At 39.9% G+C, this 24,180-nt stretch overlaps 1 protein-coding gene across 1 annotated transcript in view; it reads left to right on the top strand.

The window, feature by feature from the left end:
* Positions 1-24,180, top strand: part of LOC122788918 (inositol 1,4,5-trisphosphate receptor interacting protein) — a 404,634-nt gene that overhangs the window by 85,285 nt on the left and 295,169 nt on the right. The window contains exon 2 of the mRNA XM_044055948.1: positions 23,824-24,083. The gene's annotated coding sequence lies outside the window, so the exon portion shown is untranslated. The remainder of the gene's footprint in view (positions 1-23,823; positions 24,084-24,180) is intronic.

Consider the following 24,180-nt stretch of genomic DNA (forward strand, 5'->3'; position numbering starts at 1 on the left):
ATATACCCTCTTTACTGCCATCTTTTGAACATTAATCTCTGATCTGTCTTACTCTATAATTCCCTTTTGATCCTAAGAAATTCTCTCCTTTCATTCCATGATAACATTTTTTAATTCTCTGTGTCTACTGTTCAGTTTCCTTTGCTCACCATTTCTTTTACATTTCTTCACTTACTGATACAATTGAACCTATTCTTTCATTGCTTCTTTATATTCCTCCCAGTCCTGCACTAGGAGTGACTCCAATTGGCCTGTCTTAGTCTTAATTCTGTCTTTTACCTATTCTTCAAACATCCTGTTTCTTAACTTAAACACTGAAAATCTTCAATGTCTTCTGATAGAGTTCCCAACTAACCATTATACTTTCAGCCTTAGATTCTAAAGTTGTTTCTTCCCTCTTGCGTAATAACCTTTTTTATCAATTAATTGTCATTCTCCCAGTAATAGTGCCACTCTTTTTTTCATGGTGCTCTCACATAGGAAATGCTAACAATTACTTTGTAGCTTCTCCCACTTTTTCATGTAACTTTTCTGATTGAGATGAGTTTTGTGAAATGGTAACCGCTCCCATATCATGTCCTATAATTTCTCATTGTTCTCAGGCTTACTGGTACCATTTTCACTCTGATATTCCCCTTTCTGTATCTTTTTTTCCTTGTCCACTTTTCTCCCTCTGGTCTGTCTCTATTATACCTACCTTCTTCACATGTGAATGTACTGTCATTATCTTTTCCACTCCTTCCTCCTGATGCTTTGAATCTTTCACTTTCCTTGAAAAACTTGATGTCCCACTGTCTGACTAGTTTAAGTGGCCCTGATGCTTTGAATCTTTAACTTTCTTTGCAAATCCTTGTTGTCCCTTTGCTTTACCAGTTTAAGTGGCATGTGCCTTTATCATTTTTTATTATTTTATAAAATATATCCATCTTTTGTTTAAAATCTTCCAAGGTGGAGACAAACTACTCTATTAAAATGTCACCCAGTAGTCCACAACTTTCAGACATGATGACGGTGAACATGATCTCATTAGAGCCCTTTAAGGGGTCACACCGGCAAAATAAGCATTCACTTAGCAATGCTACTCACTTAACAATCAATCCTTGTTTTTTTCATATCATACTAACAGAAAAGTCCCCTGCCCTTGCCTGTTTTCCTGTGATTAAAATTGCCCATTTCCTCATTTTTGCCTTACCAAAACAAACTACAAATATACTATGTCCTCTGTAGCCCTTTGCCGATGTGCAGTTTCCCTGTACTGCAAGAGTGTAGCCCAGAGGCTATTTTTGTTCGCTAATACAATCAAAATAATATTTTCAAAGTTAATAAGTACATAACCAGACTGCAAATAGATTACCTCTTCTGCATTTATTTACTTACTAGCCTCTTGCAACTTCCACTCTGCTGCAAGAGGACATTTCACAGAGACTGCCTTTTGTGCCATCTATTCACAAGTACAATCAAAACGTCATTTTCAAAGTTATTAAATGCAGGGCCGAATTCATGATAGTCTACACTTAGTGCTACTATCACACAGAGAGTAGTGCTGTAGTTCATATTCATTAAACAGCTCTGCACTTAGAGCAGAGCCTCAGAATAATGGTACACAGCAGAATATGTTAATGAAAGCATAACTAGCCAAATTATATGCTAATTAACCTATCCAACATGGTGGAACTATCTGTGAACATGTAAAGTGATCATGTATACTCAGTGATCCCTTTTGCCATAAAATAAAAACTTTTTGGAATACAGTCACGGTTATACTTAGAAAAAATGCTAGGGTTTGCTGCTGTCATCATTAACCTGTATGTGCAACAGGCTTTAATTCTAGGTGCTTCTGCTGCTGCCAGACCTTGGCCATGAAAAACAGGGTGTTTAGACCCTGTTTGACCTATCATGGACTGCATGACACAGAAATTGTACAGCAATACAGGGTGGACGGGGAAATTCTAGAGGAAATGTGCAACTTCTGCTGCCCTCACCTGAGGCCCCTAAGAAATCATGGAGAAACCATCCCAGTGGAAACAAAGGTATGTGTAGCATTATGTATACTAACAATAGGTACTTTGCAAAAACTCACAGGAGATGTATTATGGGTGTATCAGGCCCAACTTCTAGAATATTGCATCAGTTTCTATATGTAATGCTACACCATGCAAGTGAGCATATCTGTTTCCCGTCATACCCCCAGAGGATATAGCAACAATTGTGAAATTATTTTATGCCGTGGCTTGCGTCCTTGATGCTTTGGGGGACATAGCTAGCACTCACATAAAAATAAAAACAGGGAAGGAGGTACATTTACAGGAAAGGATACCACATTGTAAACTGTCAGGTTGTCTGTAATGCCCAAGGGATAATCTACAGTGTCTGTGTAGGCAACCCAGGCAGTTTTCATGATTCATACATATGGCACACCTGTGAGCTGTATATAATGTTTGCTAAGGGTGAGTTTCCACAAGGGCATCTAGTGGGGGATATAGGTTATTCAATGGAACTTTGGTTCATGATACCCATGAGAAACCCATACAACCCCACTGAGCAAGGATACAATAAAGTCCATGCTCAAACTAGGAATATCGTAGAACTTGTATTTGGCTTGCTCAACTTTAGGTTCTGTTGTCTAGACACATCAGGATATGCCCTGCAGTGTGACCCAGTCACCTCTGCTCAAATGTTCATAGTCTGTTCCATGTTGCACAGTATAATTCACAGGATACGGTTTCAACAAGGACAACAAGGGGCAGGACCACAGTTTGCAGGACCACAGGCAGAGCTGTCAACAGATACAGATGATGAGTCTGAGGGAGAAACACCAGTTGCAGATTTTGCTCGCAGATGTAGGTAGGCACAATATGCCATGACCCTGCCTAATAGGCAAAGGATAGCATACACACTTAATACCAAAGTGAAGATCTCAAACACATGCAAAGATTAAATGAAACCAATACTTGCAAAAGGCCGCAGCCTTTACTAAACCATGTAATGGTTATGTGTTATCATCAGAACCTGTATGGAAAAAAAGAGATGCATGACCAATTACTCTCATACGCAAATAGTTATATATCCAGAAGATGAAACATGTCTCATGCACAGTAGTATCAGTAATACATAGCTTATGACTGATGTTTTAATGTACAGTTATGGATTTTGTCCAATATTGTGCATCAAGTATTTCAGTAGGTCAATGGTAGCATCATTTGCAAAGTATATGGTCATGGGAGGACTTGTCCCCTCTGCCTCCATCTAAGAGGAATGAGCTGTGTCGCTGTAATGCCTGGATGATAACTTCATTCTCTACATCAGTGTGTGGTAATTTATGTGGTCCAGCTGTCTTGGGTACCTTACCATATAAGATGATAAGATGAAACATAAAAGGGCAAAAAAAAGGACTTGCCCCCATTTTAGGACAAGACGATTCTAGTATTCCTGTTAACCATGGTGACTCTATTGTGAATTTTAATGAAACTAATAATTTTTCTAAAGCATATGTTATGGATTATACAGGTGATGCTGCTGTACTTAAAACGATGATTAACAAAGAATGGGATAGGTTTAGGAACATTACAGACCTTGAATGTATAAAAAAACAGCCCTTCAAATTTATATACAGAAGGGATATGAACCTCAAAAATATATTTGAGTTTGGGGGATCTACCAAAATTTATGGTCAGTCACATAGAATAGGCACATATAAGTGTGGTTCCTGTTCCCAATGCCAATATATCCAAATTGGTTTTAATATTTCTATTCCTAGTAGAAACAGGTCTATTTCAAGTTCTAAATTTGCAAATTGCAACACCCAAGGAGTTGTATATATTGCCACATGCCACTCCTGTTATTCTTTTTATATAGGGAAAACAGAAAGGAAGTTAAGATCTAGATTATATGAGCATTATTATGAAATTAAAAAAAGTAATGTAAATAATGCTTTGTTTCGCCATTCTCAGATTTGTAAGGATTCTGTCTTTTATTTTTTTGTTTTGGAAGTTGTACCAAAAGAAATCAGGGGTGGCATGTGGGAAACAAAACTTGAATATAGGGAACTATTTTGGCAGATAATACTGGATACTACTAAAGAACCTGGTTTGAATGACATGTTTTCCATTATTCCAGTTTTAAAGTTACGGGCTGCTAAGTTATAATTTATTTTTTGTCCACTAGATGGTGATAGCACACCACTTTAAAGCAAACAAGTACAAACATTAACATATAAAACATGTAACTATAAAAAATTCTCTATATAAAAGTTTCTAACGAACTTTTCTTTAAAATTTATAGTATTGATATATACTATGTGCTTTTTATAGTGTTATCTAATTCACAGAAGTTATTTAATAATTTTTTATTTGATTTTATCCACATAACCTTTACTAATTTGATTGTGAGTAGTGGATTTTATTGGTGGGTTATTTCAATTGTATAATTAATTTGATTAAACCAATTAATTCAGTTGTATATAAGGTGTGTGTATTTTAAAGAAGTTGATTTGTTTTTTTGTATTTCTGACGAAGGTACTCGAAAACGTACTTTTTGTATTATAAGCGTTATTAAACCATCAGTTTTAACCTTTCCAGTGGTTACACTTTATCAGTTTACAACAGAATTGTTTGGATTGCTAACTTTTCATTTGGTTTACATCTTGGTCTCACACCCTTATTTGGGCTTCCAGAGTGAACTTTTGTGTGGTTTCAGTAACGAGTGTTCACTCTTAGTTCATCTCCCTGTTTGGTTTTCAAAAAAAAACAAAAGGAATATGTATGAGTATATGCAGCCATCATGCTTAAAATAATTTAAAATCCAAGGCTCACTGTGCATACACAGAAGTTAATACAGAACTTCTCATCCCCAAAAAAGGAAATGAAAACTAATGCTAAAAGTATGTAAGAATGCCAAAGGTTGTGTAACTCTGTGTTACATTGCAGCATTAACAACAACAAAAATTTACACTTTTCAAGTGCAAATGGATAGAAATTTAGCCCAGTACCAACCTATGAACCTATATATCATAGGCTTAACATATTTGTTGGGCTACAAATGAAAAACTCCTAACATTTATAATAAATGCTACAACACTCTTCTACAATAACTGTTCCTATTTCCAGAGGAAAGTTTCAATAATGGGAGGTAACATTCTTTCCAAACATTTTTAATGCAAAGAAATAACTGATATACATGACTGTGCCAACAGCAATAGACAAACAATGCAGACAGTAAACAAATGAGGGTATTGTGAAATGCAATCCATCAGTAATATTAAAATAAATCAGTTTGTAAAACTGGCAACATACCAGTTGTAAAACTAGAAACAAGTTATGAAAGTCATTTAGCGTTATTGAGCTCTCTGGATTAAAACTGCCTCCGTTATTTTGATGCATGTTCTTTATCTATATGATCTGATTATCTGCTTTATATAGTGCAGATTCAGCCCTCTGAAACTGTGAATATGCAAATCAGGTGTGAACTCATTAACATTCATGAATCCTGCAACCTGCACTGACTGCTGGGCTGGTAAACATGGTATAAGCACCTATATGACTGCATGAACACACTTTAGCACAGCAAGGATGAGAAGTGTTACTTGCTAAGGGCTTGCAAGTGTGAATGATTAGTGTGACTGCAGGAACAGTCAGAGTTTCACAGTCTGTCCTATTTGATGTACACTTACCGAGGGTTTGTGGGGGTGAAGAACCTAAAATCTGGAATTACATTCACTGACTTGCAAGAGAAACATTCATAACATTATTGTGGAGTGGTTGTGACCACAGTTTGTGTCTCTGAGTAAAAATTTTGTCTGCAGTTTTAAGGAAGTACAATACTCATTGAAACTGATATCAAAAGCAATTCGTATGAGGTTGCATTCTTGTAAAATCATATATAAGGGAATGATGCTTACAAAATAAAGAAAAGAAAACAGCTGCAGTGTTGCAAATATTTGTTTAATATTGGGGGAGGAAATATTAGCTTAACTGTTGCCAATATCCCATTCATCCAAACATATCTATTGGCAAATTACAAAGGACAACTTTCAGAACATGGTTTTGTTGCACCTTTAATGTAAATTTATCTTAAATACTTGTAATCTGTTTTTCTTCTGCCTAATATATGTCTGTGGCAAGTGTCTGTTGTTAATGACCTGGTTTGATGATTCAGATCCAGAGTAGGTGCTGTTTGTGTGAATAAAATGATGTGTAAGGAGCATATGTTCATGTTACAACAGCAACGTTAAATAAACATCATAAATGTACATTTTATCTTCTTGTTTCATAATGTTTCCTTTTTTCTTCTACATCCTTTCTGCACTGTTTGCCATTGCACTGTCTTGACTGGCAGCCATCACTAGCTTCACCTTTTAAGGTAAAAACTCATAAATTTAATTTCAAATGCCATCAGTAGTGCAATTGAGACTGGTGCCAGTATGCTTCCTTAAGTACTCTGGACAGTACTGAGTGAAGAAATTCCACCTGTCAGCTACCTATCTCTGTGGCACATGGTATAAGTGCAGTAGAGAAAGAAGACGGGAGATGCATGGTTCAAATCCAGTTTACAAATACTTTTACAGAGAATGTCAGAATGCCATTTGTTGCAACATTTTGATTAGGAATATAACACTAAATTTTACACCAATCAGATATGTAAGGATTTTAAGAAATTTAAATTTTTAATTATGGAAAAGATAGATAAGGAGATCTGTAGGGGCATTTAATACATATTTAGAATTTTTAGAGTTAGAATGGCAGCAAACCTTTTTCAGAGCAGACCATACACCAGGCATTAATGACTGTATTTCAATCAAAGTTTTTTGAAATATAAATATATTTAATTTGTTTGTATTTTTGTATTTTTACAAGTTTGTAACCACTTTTCCATGACTTAAGTGCTTAACATTAGACGATTGTTGGTTTTGATTGGTGTAAAATTGTGACATCATGAGACTTTTTATTTAAATACAAATATTTGTGTTCATATGGTATTCTGATGAAGTTCTTGACATTAAGCAGAACAAAAGAACTAATTCTACCTTTCTTTTTATTTAAGCGAGTTACGTCTGAGTTACGGCTGTTCCTTTCCTTTGTGGTTGAGTTTGGTTTTTAACGTTTATTTGGTTTCTGCGTAGCATCCTGTGAAAAGTGCACTCTCAGCCATTAAAGTCCAACTTCTCCTGTGGCACTAGTAATTCATATTGTGTTCTTTAGATTGTGTAACTAGGTATGTAGGAGGTTCAGGTTTTAGAACACAATTTAGTTAATTGGTTAATAATTCAATTAAGCATGCAATTTTCTGATGGTTTATAAGGACTGATTTTTTGTATGGAAAATATTCCTTGTGAAGGTGAAGGCCGAGTTACCAGAATTGACATCTATTAAAGAAGAATTCATCTCTGCAGTCTGGCTGCTATTTTCGTTCACCTTTTGGTTTTCTGGTTTTGCTTGTTAAGAGAGAACGTTTTGGTGTCTGTATAGTGTTTCCATTTTTTATGGACTTTTTTGATGGTTTGTGAGATGTGGACTTCAAACTGTAAGTTTTTGTCAATTTCTACACACAGGAGTTTGGTGTGACCAGAGGGGGTGATGATAGCACCATTTTTGGAAGTGAATGAGAAGGATAGAGAGGAAGGAATAGATTTGTTGGGGGTGAAAAGAACCAATTTAGTCTTTTTGGGATTTAGGATAAGTTGAATCTGAGTAATTCAACTTTCCACTAAGCTAAAGGAATCCTGAGTGAGTTGATGTAACGTGGTAAGTGAAGGTGCAGAGCAGATAAGAGTCGAATCGTCTGTGTACTGTATGAGTGTAGCAAGGTGGGTGGAGGTATGTAGATTGTTAGTGAAAATCGAGAAAAGATGAGGACCTAATATAGAGCCTTGTGGTATACCTATGGTTGTTGGGAGTAGAGGAGATAGTATACCTTGCCATTGGACAGACTGCTGCCTATCTGACAGATAATTTTTAAACCAGGCAATAGTTGGAGGGGCAAAGGCTAGAGAGGCAAGGGTGTCTAGAAGTTTGGAGTGTGAGACCATGTCAAATGCTTTTGAGAGGTCTAAAAATATATCAGATACAAAGTTATTGTTGTTTCTGTGTTGATTTACCAGGTTAGTAAAAGAGAGAAGAGCAGTTGTTGTACTATGGTGTTGCCGGAAGCCATGTTGTGTGGAGGAGAGAAGATTGTGTGAGTTTAGAAAATTCATTACTTGAGAGTAGATACATTTTTCGAGTAGTTTAGATAGAGGGGATAGAATCGCAATTGGACGATAATTAGAGAAATCATAGGAATTGCCACTTTTGTGAAGTGGAATAATATATGAAATTTTCCATAGTTGAGGGATATAGGCTTTCCTGTATGAAGCGATTGATAAGGATGGATACAGGGTAAGATATGGACTCAGAAGCTACTTTTAGGAAGTTAGCAGGTAGATTGTCTGCAGCAAGGGTGGTAGGCTTCAGTTTTAGGAGGACATTTTTAATAGTAGAGGTAGGAACAGATGAGAGAGTAAAGAAGGGAGTAGTAAAGGTAGGAACAGATGAGAGAGTAAAGGAGGGAATGTTATCAGGGTATTTAGTTCAGATATCTGAAAGTTTGTTTTTGGATAGTTGGGAGGATAAAGTCAGGATAGATTCTGTAAAGTGTTGATTAAATTGGGAGGCTATGTCTTTAGTATTGTTGGTGGAGGTGGGAGTTGGAGAGGTGGTTTTACCTGGTTTAACAGTGAGTTGATAGTATGCCAAAACTTTTGAGGGTCTTTTGAGTGATTATTTTGGGCAGCAAGGAAATAATTCTGTTTATCCAATTTGGTTTGCTCTAAGAGAGAGAGAGATAACTATATATAAGGAGGATGTAAGGGTTGCCGGTGAGCTTGCCTTCCTTCAAAATCACTGATTTTGGTGAGGGCAGCTAGGCTTCAGAACAGCTGTGTTCTCGATCAGTTGTGATAGAAGAACTGTTTTTGTTGCACATCTTGTTCAGTCACAGGGGAGACTTACAAAAGTCAAGAAACTGTCACACTTGCAAAGAAAAATGAATGTATTAAAAGAAAATATACTCTTTTTGACTAACACCTGCTTGTGAATTTCAGTCAGATGACCAGCAAAGTAAAACATTTTGTTATGAGATAGATGAGCAACTTTAATCACTTAAGCAGTAAGTGATGCAATGTTCTGGGGCCTTCAGGAAATGGTGGGATTGTCAAGTAATCCCTCATTTCATCTGTCATTTGTTTGCTGAACGTCAAGAGAAAAGAACCACCATAATTGTTTCACTACAAATAGTGTCACTCCAGAGCTTCAGAATAGAATAATGCCTAATAGTGTATTTCCCCTTTTGTCACTGTAATCACTGGTCATTTTTGTCACTAAACTGATAGAGCTGTGCACTTAATAAAGGGATATTCATGTTGTTTGTCATTCCCCCAGGAGTTATTCCAGTGCATGAGGAATGATTCTACTGTAATAAGCATATTCTCTTATGCTGGCCTTCTCATTCGATCCATTCTCTTCACCAGTTTTGTCCCTGGTTCTGTTTATATCAGGTATTTTGTTTTTGAAGTTGTGAACAAAGATCATGCTAGTTGAGCAGGTTTAGCTCCAACAGGAGAAAGTAACTGCCTCATTGACTTCAGAATGCATTTTAATGGTTGTTTCCAGTGTAATCCTCTCATCTTAGTAATTCTTATTACCTTGTTAACATTTTGCAGTAAGTGTTCCAGTAGTCCAACAAACTATCGACAAAGTGGAGTCACCTTTCTGTGTTTAATTCATTGGCAGTCACAAAATTCTTTAAAATAATTGCTATAAAAAGCTGAAGCTTATCTGTCCTTACTGACCTTGATATTACAAGAGTACTAAATGGAAAAGCTAAACTTCAAAGTGGCAGGATTTCAGAAATAATGATTCTACTACTGAAATTCTTGAGTAGTCCTCACAACCAACAAATTCACTTTGTGTAGAAGTCTGTTTAAATCAGTGTACAGGTCAGTTCATGATTCTTTTCTTTAATATACTGGAAAATGAAGACTGAATTCTCGAGCATCACTTGCCCAATGTACGACACACCAGGGCTTGGAGTTCCTTCATAGGAAATTAACATTGGTGAGTTGTGCCAGCAATGATGCACTTTTCAGGGGTACTTCCCCCTTCTTTCTGTTGACATGACCCTTGAGTTTGCTTGTATAAGTTTGAGGGTGCAGGAGCTTGCCCCCCCCACATCAGCCATTTTTGGGGGAAACTGAGTTCTGGGATTCAGATTGTTGACTTGTTGAACTTCATACACTCATTGTGCAAGCACTTTTCCTGGCTACTCAGACATTTTTATTCAGACTGCCCTCTTTTGGTTTGTTTTAGCTTGATGTGGCAAACAGTTTCAATCACAGTCTCTTTGTGAATTACATCACATTCTTCTTTCCTGTTGACACTCTCTTCCTCCATCTGACATTCCCTTGTATTTCTATGTCCTTATCTGTTGGACAGAGAATTAGTTTTGCAAGTCCATTGTTTAAGACTAGAGTGTAACTCATTATAGTGGATTATTTACTGTTCTAGTATATGAACATTTTATTTTACTATTCTTACTTTCATTATGACCGTTTCATCAAAGCAGCCTTTGATTGGTAGTTCTGTGTTCATTTGTGTGTGAAAAGTTTTGCCTTGTCTTTCTACATTTATTTCCACAGCTTGAATATCTCATCTGTTAATGCATTCACTGATGGCCCCATACCTATCATTATCTTTATTTTTGTGAAGACTGTGCTCAGTGCTGTTGACTTTTTTGCATACACTCTATACACAGTTGTCATTTTACTATTCTCTTTCTCTTCATTATATCATTCTCAGATGTATTCTGCTGCTCTGTCTTGATGCCCCTTGTCTCTGCAATTGATCCTTTCTGTAGTGTTGATAATCACTCATACCTCTGCTTCTGCATCTTGTAGCAAAAGGACTGACTCTTGCATTTTGCACACACTTTTTCTAAGTCTGAACACTGTTAGAAACTTTGCATTTTCTTTTGCACTTGCCCATGATTCTTTTGTCTATGCCCGTCTCAAGTGACCTTTTCTTAATTTACTCTGATTTTTTTTTCTTTTCTAGTATTAAATTATTTCTGTTTATATGCCATTCTCTTCTTTGTCTGAATTTTTGCAGTATCAAGTGCTACAGCAAAGTCTATCAATTTGTTTGTTTGTGGTCATATCAGGCTTTGTCTGTATGTTTCTTAATCATCAAGCGGAACATAACTATAATATCTTTGTCTTTATTCCTGCTGTATTAATATCTTTGCATTGATAGTTTCAAGTTAGATGATACATAGCTGTATCTTTCTTCCTTGTACTTTTACTCAAGCTGTTTAGCTTGTATAGCAGTTCATGATATTTGAAATGGGGTCTTGATATGACTTCATATATCTTATAAAATAAAGACTATTATACAATGACTGGCTGTGTGAGGTATTGCCAACTATGCCAGGAGAAGTAAAGCAGTGGATGTGTGACATATGCCAACATAGCTAGCTGGAGTTTTGTAAAGAATTACATGTCATTTGTACAGATGCCACTGTTGAAAAATGTATTTGTAAATCTGCTTGTGTTAAAAATGTACCAACAGTGGGTCCTGCTGGACAGAAAAGAAATACACCTGTATATCAGACTGTATTGTAACTGTTGAAATTAATATATTGTAACAGAGGATGCTGGAAGAGAAGAGAATAATCTCAGTCCAGCTAACTTTGAAAAATAGTCTGAAGTTAAATTACCTGGTTTAGGCCATAAAGATTGTCTCTTACAGTTCTGGTTGCCGCCAGAGACAAAATGTCTGTGAAAACCAGGACTAGGAATCCTACTGTATTGTCCGTAGGGGTGAAATAACTGCTACCCTGGAAGGTTGGAAGTTTTTGAAATGGTTTTACAGCTTCCATATGATAGAACACATCTTAACAAAGCTCTATGTATGTGTATTATGAGGAATACATGGATATGGTCGAAGACAACATCCTCGACCGTTACATACTCCAAACTTAAATGTCGAAACTCGCAGGCACAAATGCTCAGAATGTCGTGCAAAATGCCAAATTTGAAATTCCAGGCTGCACAACCACCACAACGAGCACTACCATGGGTCGAGAGGGGGTAATATTAGCCTGGTCGGCTTTCAGTATTTCTGGGTTCGGCATCTGAAAATTCGACTCTCTGCGAACTGAGGTCACAGCCTTCGACATTTAGGATGTTGGACAACGTCCGTTCGCCTGAATGTATGTATTCCGTATTATGACACGTGCTAGATTCTGATTCATTTTCTAGTAGAGGGGGTATTGTGGGAACCAGAGTCAGATGACCAGATGTATGTGATGTCATTCTGTAATGTAGCACTGAAATGATGTTTTAATACTAGATGAGTCAGAAGTCTCAGGGCAGTATGTTTGTGAAACCTGACAAAGAAGGACCCCTCACCTACATCATCTTGCTTTGCTCTAGTAAATGAACTAGGGTACAGTAATTCTTCAGATCAGTCAGGAAAAGATAGTAAGATTAGTTAAATGTTTTCTGTATCTGTGTGATTCTTTCCATCGGTGTTACTTTTAATATTTCCTGTAATTGAAACTCTAATGTTTATTGTAAATAGATATGAAGCATTTTCATGTTATTTTATTATTTATTATTAAATATATTTAAACGTTTCATTCTGGCTGGTCTTTTTGAGAATATTTTAACCTTTGAGAATACTTATATTTAATTGGTGACACTGTGGCCGCTTCGGAAAGCCTTGATGCATTGGTCAGACACTACCATTTGTATTAGTATTAATTTTACTAAGTATAATTGGATACCATAGTAAGAGCCTTAGAATAGCTGGCTCTGGAGTGTTCTGGTGGCAGTATCTATGTTATATGCTGGGCAGAGGGGGCATAGCTGATAAATCTGTGCCAGCCTTTCCCAGGTGTGTGTGTGTATGTGAAAATCAAATCTCAAAGAGTGTATGTGTCAGCTACTTGGAGCAGGGACACAGACCACTGGTTTCACAGAGAGGATGATGGAGGACTTGGCTTGGAACACTTGGCTGAGGACTCAACTCTACAGCTGTGGTCAGTGTGGAGTTTTATTTTGGGCCTGGTGAGAGAGAGGAAACCCTTCCCAGGATGGGAGAGTGGTCCCTGTGTGCTCTTAAGGGAAATTGTGCTTGGTAAAGAGAGCTGCATCTGGAAGTACTGTGTGTATCTATTTTTGTTCCAAGTAAACATCCTTCACTGGTGTTAGTGGTGAGGATTGAAGCTTCTTGATTACTGGCCCAGAGCAAGGGTTTTACACTGACCATTAGCATTCAAAGACATGTACCCTGATTGGCAACCCAACCAGCATCCCCATTGTAAAATCCATCATATACCAATAGAAAAAAGTCCTGTTTTCTGGACTTTCTACTATTAATATATGCTATGACTTTCCTGTTTTCTTAAGCTAAGAGGTCGAGAAGTATGCAGTTTGAAATCTGGACAGTTTAGAGGTACGAGATTGAGAGGGCAAAAGTACGAAGAAAATCAGGTACATCATGCAAAACTAAAGAAATGTACCTGATCTTCCTTGTATTTCTGCCCTGTCTCTCTCTTACCTCTGAACTGTCTGGATTACAAACTAGAAGCAATGGAGATCTTCCTTTCTCCATTGCTTCCTTTCCAAGGCACTGATTTACTACATAAAGGTGGGAATGGAAGTTCCATATGCATGTGCAGTACCTAAAGGAAGTGGAAGAACACCACAGAGCTGTTATACAAAGACATACGAAAAGTAAGTAATTTTTTTCTTAAATAATGTCATTGTATAATAGCAATAGCCAACTGAAGAAATTATTTTAATCCACATAACGGTGTCTATGTAAGTAACTTCACAGCTACTTTTCAACAAGTAAAGTACAGAAGCATGCAAGTTCACAGCATTGTGTCTTCTTTTTTTTTTTTTGCCAACACAAAAAAAATGGAAAAAATTCTTTAAACTCTGCTTTAGGTGTTCTTCAGAGTAAATTTTAAGGTGTACCACTGCCAGCTTAAACACCTCACCTTAGAGACATAGACAAATTCAAGTGGCCAGCTGCACCAGGAGTTCTTTGCTTTATATCTGTTTTCATCAGCGCTGCATGTTATGTTTCCTCACTGGGTAAAGTGATGATGTGGAGTAGACTTCTCTTGCTATTGCTGCTCGTATGGAGATATATCTATTGTGAGGACCTCTAATGCAGCAAGCTAACACTCAATGTTAAGTTGTCAATCTCGCCTTCATTCTTGCTGGATGGGTTCGGAGCCGATCCTCGGCTACGACTTGGCCACTCTAAAAGCTCAAGAGCTAGTTTCACTGGCTCGAGGCTCCCCATATATCCCACAATGCTAGGCGGTAACTCCCCAGATCTCATTTGCCGCTACGCGATCAAGGTGCTTTTTTTCAACCGGCTCAGGTTAGTTGAATCTTTTGACAGTTTTAGTCAGTCAGACCCCCCTTTAAGTTAGCTCTTTTTATAACTTTTAAATAGTTAAATACTTTTAATCCCCTTTTAGTTAATTTTTCACTAGTTTCCTATCCTAAATTATCGAACCTTTCCCTCGGGCTTTAGGCCCACTCCCTCCCTCCCTTGGTAGTTGGAGTGTCTGTGTTTTTGTAGGGAATTTTTTGTTTAAAAACTTTATAAGTTAAAATTTAAAGTTTTATTTTCAGAAGTGTAATCGGTGTGTGTGTGTGTGTGTTTGGGATTACACTTTTACTTCTCTTTGGACATGTCCAAAGAATCAAAGGTCTCAGGCTTCAAGAAGTGTGACTCGTGCTGTCAGAAGATGTCTCTGACAGACGGTCGCACTTCTTGTGTTTACTGCCTGGCACCTTTGCACCTGCAGGACTCATGTGCTGTTTGCCATGGCTTCAGCCCTAGAGTCCTGCAGGAGCGAAAACATAAATTAATTCTAAGAGGCTTATTAAAGCCTGAGGGTCCCTCGACTCAGTCATCGGGGAGACCCTCTAAGTCCTCCAGACCTTCGGCTCCAGCCTCTGAGCCGACTCCTGGGGGCTCTAAGTCCATTCAAACATCGGCTCCGGCCGGAGCCGATGAATCTCAAATTCATGTACCTACGGTGTCCTCGGCTCCGGCCGGTGCCGAGGAAGACATAATTGAGTTGGCTCCGATCAAGTTGTCGGAGCTGACAACCAAGAAGAGGTCCCGTTCTCCATCTATCAGCTCCGTTCATTCGGCTCCAGCATCACCTTTGCTGTCTGAACGGAGCCATAGATCTCACTCTTCTAAGTCTTCCAGGTTATCGGACCACGACCTTCAGAGAGTAGTGAGTCGACTTCTTAAGTCCGAGGCACTAGCCCAGATGCTTCAAAGTCCGACTCAACAGTCGAAGACTATCCCCACCACTCAAAATATTCCTCCTCTGACTCTCTTGAGTTTGGAGCCGGGGCGGTTCGGACCCGAGACTGTGGTGGCATCGGAACCGATACCTTTGTCTTCCGTTCCGTCGTCGGCTCCGATGTCTTCCTTGGAAGAATCTCGGCGCCGGACTTCCCTCGTCGGCTCCGAGGGGGCGAGTGGCATCGGACCCTTGTCCGACCCTGCTCTCCCTCTCGGTGCTTCGGCGCTGGTGAGTTCGGCTCTGACATTGGCCTCGGAGCCATCACTGTCTGTGCCGGGGGAGGTTTTCAGTTTTTCGGAACGGAGACCTCCGGCTCTGCCTGACAGGGGTGCCTTTGAGGTCATGAGGAGCGTGTTAGAACCAGGTTCTAATCCACAGTCGGCTCCTTCTGCCCTTCCCTCCATGGTACCTCCGGTGATTTCTACTCACTCTCTTGTCCCCGACCGTAGAGAGCCAGCTCCTCAAGTTTCCCCTGTGGGGATCTCCTCCTCTTCCGAGGCCTCTCCTGACCCTGTAGGAGAGCCCCGTAGGAAGAGGCAGTGTAAGAGGAAGCACATTGACTCCTCTGAGTCTGTCACCTCTGACACTGATTTAGAGGATTCTGAAGGTTCCCCTCGTTCCCCCTCTGAAGATGTCTCCTTTGCAGACATCCTTGAAATCTTAAAACAGAGGGGGAATTGGCCAGCCCTCAACCCTTCAGAGGATGAATCAGTGTACCTTGAGGCGTTTGGTTCTCGCCCTTCCACCTCCTGGGTGTCCCCTCCCTTTGACCCCCTTATGCAAATGGTGGCAAAGGAGGCTTGGGCGGCTCCTGACTCAGTGGAACCCACCCCCAGGAGACCATCTAAGTTCATCACGGCCCCCAAGGATAAAGAGTTTCTGACCAAAGGCATCTCTGTTGATGCTATGGTGGTGGCTGCAGCTACCAAGAAGGAGTTAGCTGATCCTTCGGTGCCTGTTCATCCTCCTAACAAGGAGTCTAGGTCGATGGACAGGTATGGGAAGCGGATGTTCTCGTCAGCGACCTTTACTATGAGATCGCTGAATTACCTGTGTCATTTTACTCGACTTCAGAGGGACTTACTCAAGGAAGCGAGTGAGATGTTGAAGGACCCAACAGCTGCGTGTTTTCAGGACAGGATGAACTCTCAGCTGGCTACCCTTAATTCTATAACCAACTCCTCCATGCGCCTCCTTTCATATGCGGCTGATGGAGCAAGTAGAGCGGCAGGTACAGGTGTAGCCTTGCCTAGGCATGCCTGGATGCGGCTTTGTAATTTTGTGGACCCCTTTAAGGCGTCCTTCACTAATTCCCCCTTTGATGGATCATCCCTCTTTGGTCCTCAAGTGAAGGAAACCCTGACTAGGTGCGAGACTGATGGCAAAACTCTTTCTGCCGTCGGAGTCCGTTTTTCTACTCCTTCTAGACCTTACCCCAAAGGTCAGAAGGGGGGAAAGATGTGGTTCCGTAAACAATCTCAAGGAGACTTGCCTGACGCACAGAGTCGATTACCCTCTAGAGGCAGAGGGGGGGAACAACAATGGTAGATGCCATCCCAGAGGCAGAGGGGGCCCGCAGAATCAGGGCAGTCGAGAATCCTTTTCCGACAAGCCTTTTCAGCATCCCTGAGGTGTTGCCCGACTGTCCACCTTCGGAGGCAGTCGGGGGAAGGTTGTCACTGTACCCAAAAGCCTGGCTATTTCCGAAGGCTACAGAATCCCTTTCCTTTTCATTCCAAAGCTGTCCAAAAAATCCCTTCCAGACGTTCCACCCAGTCAAAGGGAGCAAGCAGCATTAGAAATTTCAAAGCTGCTCGCAAAAAGAGCTATTCAACCAGTGCCAGCAGACCAAGTAGGATCCGGAACCTACTCCAAATTCTTTTTGGTTCCAAAAAAAACAGGGGACTGGAGACCCATTTTGGATCTCAGCAACTTGAACAAGTTTATCAAGAAAACAAAGTTCCAGATGGTCACACTGCAGTCCATTCTTCCTCTTTTGGAACACGACAGCTGGATGTGCTCTATAGATCTCCAGGACGCGTACTATCACATCAAGATGAATCGACACTCCAGGAGGTTTCTCCGCTTCAGGCTGGGAACCAGTCATTTTCAATTCAGAGCCCTGCCCTTTGGTCTCACTACAGCCCCCGAGTGTTTACCAAATGTATGGCAGTGGTAGCCTCTCATCTGAGACGTCAAGGATTCCAGGTGTTTCCGTATTTAGACGACTGGCTCCTTACAGCCCCCACCAAGCATCTTTTACTCCTCGCCAGAGACTACACCTTTCGCACATGTCAGGCATTAGGCATTTCAATAAACTACGAAAAGTCTGTCTTGTCGCCTTGTCGTGTTATTACTTTCATAGGCGCAAATCTAGACACAGTCAAGATGTCAGCCAGACTCACAGAGCAGAGGATAGCAGACATACACAAACAGGTCTTTCTTCTTTTGCAGAACAACAAAGTCAAAGCCAGACAGATCCTGAAAGTCTTGGGAATTATGGCGGTGGCCATCCCTCTCCTACCATTAGCTCGCTTCCATATGAGGATTTTGCAATGGATGCTCTTCACACAATGGTCTTACCAAAGCCTTCCAATGTCCCATCCTATTCGGATAACTCAGTCGTGCAAGAGTCATCTCTCTTGGTGGATCACATCTCCTCAGCTCTTCCTAGGGAGACCTTTTGTCCCTCCCCCTCCGGTTGCTACAGTGACAACGGACTCCTCCCTGATCGGGTGGGGGGGGGGCATTTCCAGGGCAGGACAGTCCAGGGCATGTGGCAACCGTTCGAGTGCCACTTGCACATAAACGTCCTACAGATGAGAGCAGTGCTTCTAGCGTTGCAAGCCCAACAAGTCTCTCTTCCCAAGGGAACTATAGCAATACAAACAGACAACATGTCTGTAGTGTGGTACATCAACAAACAAGGCGGAACCAGGTCTTACCCCCTATGTCGAGAGGCACTCAGACTATGGCAATGGGCGATTTCTTCTCAGCGATTTCTGTTAGCAACGCACATCCTGGGAAGTCCAATGTGATTGCGGACAAATTGAGCAGAGCTATTCTCAGGCCTCACGAGTGGTCTCTGAACAATTCAGTGTTGGAGAAAGTTTTTCGAAAGTGGGGCAGGCCTTACTGCGACCTTTTTGCTACTCCCCAAAACAGCAAGTGCGACGATTTTTTCACCCTCTTTCCCCAACCAGGCCATCCCAGCAGAGACGCTCTAGTGCACGTTTGGCCCCGGGGACTTCTATATGCCTTTCCTCCCTTCCCACTGATATCCCAGCTGATACAGAAAGCCATCGCTTAGGAAGCTTCTATGATCCTCATTGCCCCTTACTGGCCTCGACAAATTTGGTTCCCCTTTCTCCACCGTTATCTGTTGGAACAACCTTGGCATCTGGACCCAGTTCCAGACCTCTTGACCCATCAGTTGGGTCAGTTGCACCACTCCCTTCCCTCTCTGAACCTCACAGCGTGGTTCCTCCAATTCCGACCTTAGCCAGGCTTCCTTTGATATCTCACTCAGTTAGAGATATCTTGATTGCCTCTCATAAATCTTTCACTCGGAAGATTTATCATAGCAAGTGGAAACGTTTCTCCTATTGGGCGCAGTGAAAGAATATAGATCCTTTGACTGCTTCTATTCAAACAGTTCTAGACTTTTTAGCCGAACTTTTCCATGCAGGTTCGTCCCCATCTACCATTAGAGTTCAATTGGCTGCAATTTCGAACTTCATGTTGGAGTCTCAGAGTCCTCTATTATGTCTCACAAACTCTGCAAGGCCTTTTTAAAAGGAGTCTTTTTACTCAAACCACCCAACAGAGATCCTCCTCCTCAATGGGATCTCAACTTGGTTCTGGCATCCTTAATTCTTCCCCCATTTGAACCTGTGGCTTCATGTTCTATAAAATTACTTTCATGGAAGACACTCTTTTTAGTAGCTATCACCTCCGCTAGAAGAGTCTCTGAGCTCCATGCTCTGTGTAGTCGACCCCCTTATCTTGTGTTTCATAAGGATAGGGTGTCCTTACGTACTAACCCGTCCTTTTTGCCCAAGGTAGCTTCACTGGCAAATTTGAATCAAACCATTGAGCTTCCTGTTTTCTTCCCTAATTATTCTAATGGGTCAGAACAAAAGTTACACTGTTTAGATGTTCATCGCCAACTTAGGTACTATTTAGACAGGACCAAACAATTCAGGAAATCTGACCAACTGTTTGTTTCTTATGCAGAAGGTAGAATGGGCCTTCCCTAGTGTATGAGACAAGACATCAACGATTGCCATCCAAACCCAGGGCTCATTCAACTAGAGCTTTAGCCACTTCTGTAGCTTTCCAAGACAGGCTGCCTATTGATTCGATTTGTTCGGCAGCTACTTGGGCTTCTCCCCATACCTTCATTTCTCATTATAAGTTGGACTTGGCCTCTAGAGACTGAGCCAACTTTGGTTCCACTGTACTCAAGTGTCTGTTCCGATAGGCCACCCGGGACAAGTTGCTAGGGAAGCGGTCCCATCCAGCAAGAATGAAGGCGAGATTGACAACTTAACATTTAGAAGTTATGTACCTACCATAACGTTCCATGTTAGTTGTCTTCTTCTCGCCTTCTTTCTTGCGTCCCACCCTCCTTCCCCCTAGCCAGGACAGACCTAGAAGAGTTTTCTTCTTTGTTCCTTATGGAATTTTATTGCTGGCCTTAGCTTTCAAACGAGATCTGAGGAGTTACCGCCTAGCATTGTGGGATATAGGGGAGCCTCGAGTCGGTGAAACTAACTCTCGAGCTTTTAGAGTGGCCTCGGCTCCGAACCCATCCAGCAAGAAAGAAGGCGAGAAGAAGACAACTAACATGGAACGTTATGGTAGGTACATAACTTCTAATTTCTTCAGTACTGGCATTCCTAATATTTATTTTCATTGTAAATGCCAATAGTGATATCAAATACCAGGGTCTGTATCACATTATCGGAAGCAGTACTAACCGAACTCCTCTTCGTCGAACTCTATTAAGTGAAATCTTATTCTGTCAAATGATTGTTTCAGCAAAGATTTTCTCAGGGGAAAAAACAGTTGTCCAACCCAGTGACCACAACAAAAACAGCACTATTTAAACCCCCCCAACTAAATATACCAACTCCAAGATTGCACTACAGTAAGGAAAAGGGCAAATCCCTAATTATAGCCCACTGTTTTTCCCCTGGAAAAAACTTCACTGAAATGATCATTCAATGGAATAAGATTTCATTTAATAGAGTTCGATGAAGAGGGGTTTGGTAAGTAGTGCGTTCAATAAAACTGATAGGGACCCCAAATACCATAGTGTCACTTCCCAATATTAGAAGTAATTATGTGTACATATTTGGGTCTGTCTACATGAAACAAGCACATTTCTTTCTTTTTTATTTTGTTTTACTCCACAGAAAACTAACAGTATATGTGATAGCAGCAGTATACAAAGACATGCTAAACTGTAGTACTGGCATTTCTTCAGTACAATGATATAGATGAAGCACCAATATTACATACCTCTTAACTGTCCAGAATTTTGCCATATATTTTTGCTCTCTCCCTCATGATGAAACCACAGTAACTGTGGGAAAATCCTATGATACCCACACACAGGAGTGGATTATTGCTAAATTATTCACTTGCTGTTCTACTTTATGTAGTAGCAAAGCAGTTAATCTACGCACACACAGGAGTGGATTATTGCTAAATTATTCACTTGCTGTTCTACTTTATGTAGTAGCAAAGCAGTTAATCTACGCACACACAGGAGTGGATTATTGCTAAATTATTCACTTGCTGTTCTACTTTATGTAGTAGCAAAGCAGTTAATCTACGCACACACAGGAGTGGATTATTGCTAAATTATTCACTTGCTGTTCTACTTTATGTAGTAGCAAAGCAGTTAATCTACCCACACACAGGAGTGGATTATTGCTAAATTATTCACTTGCTGTTCTACCTTATGTAGTAGCAAAGCAGTTAATCTACCATCTGTTGCCATGTTTATTACCGTTGCATAGTTCTGAAATCTGTCTTATCAATTATTCTAATGTGAGTTATATTGTTGTAAGTCAGTGAGGATTTCCAGCATTGGCAGGCTAGAATTCTCCACAGGCATGTTTCTTATTTTCTATTTGCTTACGTTTCACATGTCCTTGTTTTTATTACACTAGAAACCTTTTTTCTTACATACTGCCTTAGTGACATTCATTTTATGAAAGCTTAAACAACTTGATTTGACTGTTTAATTCTCAAAATTTAAAAGTACTTTTGAATTTTGAGAATTAAACAGTTAAATCAAGTTGGTTGGTGTCCATTTGCTGCTTGCAGTGTTCTTTTTTGTTGTTTGTGGTCAAGTTTGAACACTGTGGTTGCTCTGTTTGGAGTTATTTTATGAAACCTTGTTAAAAGCCAATCAGGACTGAAGTTTTCTTTCAGTTGTAGTTTTCTTTTTTTCAGAAGGTTCAGCATCTGTGGTGTAACTGCACAAAGTAATAAAACAGAATTTACCTAACGATTTACACTTCTTCATGATGAATAAGACAAGTTACCTCTTCGCCATTTTTCAAATTGTCATGTCTGCGAATCCAGAGGTAGCACAGATCATCACACTTCATTTAATTTGTTGGGGCAGATCTGCTTGTGCAGGCAGTGAGCATAATATAACTTCAAGGTGTATTTGTTGGGAATATAGCTTTTTGCAGGCACGTAAGTAAACATGCATTGGTAATACACAGAATTTATTTTCCTTTTCATTTGTAAGGTTAGCAGTATTTTTTTTTATCTTTTCACTGAGTTTGATTACCCTGTACATTAGGTCAGAATATTACCTGGATATCCTGAAGTTGGTAGGGGGTGGTTAGTGTAGGTACCGATGACTGTGCCTCAAACGGTATCACACTGATGTTACATTTAGGTTGCCAGCCCATTCCTGGAATCACAGATAACTTCCTTCATCTTTTATGATTTGTTTTTCTGTCTTACTTCATGTTTTTAATTTGGGCAGAACTCATCACTGTGGTATTGTAGCTACCTGTCATGGGTAGTCACAGATTTATCTTCTTTTAATAACATCTATGTTCATTATACATTGCATGTCTGTCCTACCTGGTAGTGCCAGGACAGCAGTTGCAGTGGGCAGCTGTGGCTGCACTGTAGAGACAAAAGATATCATTACTCACTGGACAGTTACTCTGGGAGTGTCTTCTCTGTTAATATTTGTCATCACAAAATAATTATATGAATCAGAAAAGGTAGTCTGTAAACATATTTGTTAGTAATGCGCCTTAGTCCTCAGTGCATTGTGCAGACAGTACTCATATTTGTCTTCTTGAGGTCCCAAGAAATGCAAAATGAATATGAACAGGTGTGAAGATATATATGTGTGCTCATAGATAGGTACTAGGCTTGTGGTCAGGGGGAACATTGAGGAGCGTAGCCCAGTTTTCCAGTTGCCCCAGAATCCTGTGTGGTGTAGTGACTTGCTCAGAGTCACACAGTAGGCAAATGGAGGCTGAAAGAATCAAATACTGGACTATAGGAAGCAGCTTACTACCAGGTGATAGCCTTAAGCATGTGCACTAACTTCTCCTTTCTAAATAAAAATAAAGTAAAAAAGAACAGGGCAGTGATGGACACTCTCTGAACCATTGTAATTATAAACTCTGTCTCACTATCTTGCTTTCACCTTTTTTCCAACACTGCTTATCATAGTCCCAGTAGGCAGAGAGTGTAGGCACTTGGCACTGCCTTCTCCCTCCTTCAGGTACACTAAGTACTCTTGTTGTAGTTAGTAAACATTACTGCGTGGCTTGCTGTATGCATCCTACTGGTACAGATGTGCATGTTAAAAATGGTCTCAATAATAAATAGTCTTGTTGATTTTGTTCAGATTTACTCTATTTAAATGTAATTTAGAAAGATGGATGGGAAACAGCAAATTGACTCCCGGTTTAGCACCCATATCATCATGGATAGAGCCAACAAGTAAATGCTCCAACTCATCATTATTCTGCCCACCTCTGGGTTACTCACTTAAAGAATATAAGGGCTAAAAACTACCCTGGAAATATAAGGTTAGGCTTCTTAAAAGGTTAGGCTTCTTAAGATTCTCACAACTCAATAAAATAGTGAAATACCAGTAAACCATTGATAAGTTCTAAGGTAGGGCTTTTGATTTTGTTTAGCTTCACTGATGGTTGTAAGGTGGGGGTTGATATCTTTCAACTTTGTAAGGTCCTACCTTATGTTTTTGTAACTGTATTGATATTAACTTCTAAAACTGAGTCTTCTGTTGATTATTTTCATTTAATGCTATTTCATTTTGTAGTATATTGTCATGCAAGGATCATCCTAATCAAGTCCTTATTTTTTAGTAAAGCTAGAAAATTAACATTTTAAGTGTTTTGATTTTTCTTAAAATTTTGTTTTCCTTAGCTTCAGAGTCGATGTTGAACTTATCTGTCATGGGTGTTGTGCTGTCGTGCCCATTTTACAGTGGGTCTAAGTCTGCATGATGCTACGTAGCCTTCCATTGGTCAGTGGCTGTGATTCATGAACAACAGTGCATCTTATTAAAGTGCCGGCCTCCATAGTCTGTGGTGTCAGTCTCTCCTGGCTTGTCAAACCAGGACATTCTTGTGATATTGTCACTCTGGAAGGAGCTGCCAGTCCTCATCAAGCCAGCAGCTAGTGGGGTACGTTCTCTCTGTCATACTTTTTTTTTCTAAGTGGTTTCTTTTCATTTTCATTTCATTCACTTTCTTGCACAGGTTGTTTCTTCTGTGGTTAAGT

This window comes from Protopterus annectens, chromosome 14.part0, assembly GCF_019279795.1.
Source record: "Protopterus annectens isolate FY-2018-M chromosome 14.part0, PAN1.0, whole genome shotgun sequence".
In the NCBI taxonomy this organism is placed as follows: Eukaryota; Metazoa; Chordata; order Ceratodontiformes; family Protopteridae; genus Protopterus; species Protopterus annectens.